This window comes from Otolemur garnettii, unplaced genomic scaffold, assembly GCF_000181295.1.
Source record: "Otolemur garnettii isolate 467f Iridium unplaced genomic scaffold, OtoGar3 scaffold00016, whole genome shotgun sequence".
Taxonomy (NCBI): domain Eukaryota; kingdom Metazoa; phylum Chordata; class Mammalia; order Primates; family Galagidae; genus Otolemur; species Otolemur garnettii.
Window position 1 is genome coordinate 19,120,571 of NW_003852411.1, and position 1,310 is coordinate 19,121,880.

Consider the following 1,310-nt stretch of genomic DNA (forward strand, 5'->3'; position numbering starts at 1 on the left):
TTGCCCTAAAATGTTTTTTATTGTCCTCCTCAGGTTTTGAAATCAAGATTATAACTTTCTTCTAAAATTAGCTGAGCATTTTTGTTCTTTCTCTAGTTTCTTTTCTTTTTATTTCAAAATTGATTTTATTGCAGCCAAAACAGTGGAATTAACTGTACATAATAAACTATTTATATATATACACATATACATACATTAAGTTATAGGGAATAAAGTTTATTTGGGCAGATAATGTTAAACAAAATTAAAGTTGCATACATTAGTAACATAACTCAACATCCTTAATTTGGTATAAGTGTAACACATTTTCTTGCTTTCCTGTGTTCCGCTCAATCACCATACCTAAACTGCTTTATAAACCTGATAGGCTGAAATTTAACTTTATTGTTTTCACTTACGCTCTGATTCCAAACAAAACTTCTCATAAGCTTCTTCTATCTCTAGGTCCATCTCATCATCAATATCATCCAAGTATGGATCACCAGCCCCTGATCATAGATCTGTTCTGTTTTCTTCACAATCTGGATAAAAGCCCTCTCTTTCAAGTAACTCTTGATAGTTCTCTTGGTAATCCGGATCAGCTGCAGTAAAAGGAACACCATCAGATGAATAAAATGTTGGTTCATTCATAAAGTAGTTAGGATCATTTTCAGGTGTCGCTTCTCTGTATGTTGAAGTTGCATGAACTCTACCCCAGTTACTAGACCCGAGTTCCATGAGTTTCAGGAGCATCTGTTTTACATCTCTGCTACAGTTTGCATCTAGGACAACATTTTCAATTCTCTGAATAATTTCCTCCATGTCAGTCTTTCCTTTTTCCTTCCATGCATCTTCCAAAACTGACCCTGTCAGCGTCAGTAATTTTACTGCGCAAATTAAGTTGTCATCCATGGGATTAGAAAAGAGGGCATTCAGCAATTCTCAGAGACCAACCTGAAGAATATCTGCTCTTGTAACCTGTCCATTTGTTCCCTTGATCTCCAGGTTAAGATAAAGTTCTCCCAGAAAGAGTACAAATGCATGAAATCATTTTCGAATAACTTCACCCCCTTTTGCAGCTTGATCTTTAACTTCATATTCAGTCTGACATCTTTGAAGTAGTAATTGGCGGAAGTCGCCACTCTGTGGGCTAATTGTCAGATGATGGGACAGGTAATTACACAGGCGAGCTCCCATATAAGAGAAATTTGGGACAGATGTAGCCTGTTGATAGATGAGTTCCACCAGTTCTTGCAAAGCATCATCTGTTGTAACCCAACCATTCAGGGTCTCTGCAAACTGTTCAATTTCAGTTTCAAAACTGCCAGGTT

The 1,310-nt window shown here is 36.7% G+C and overlaps 1 pseudogene across 1 annotated transcript in view; it reads right to left on the reverse strand.

Moving 5' to 3' along the window:
• Window positions 1–381: 381 nt before the first annotated feature.
• The window catches only part of LOC100945022, a 33,929-nt pseudogene continuing 33,000 nt past the window's right edge, over window positions 382–1,310 (reverse strand). The window contains exon 2 of the transcript XR_002772275.1: window positions 382–1,310. This exon is cut by the window's right edge and continues 280 nt beyond it. The product of XR_002772275.1 is annotated as a polyadenylate-binding protein-interacting protein 1 pseudogene (transcript).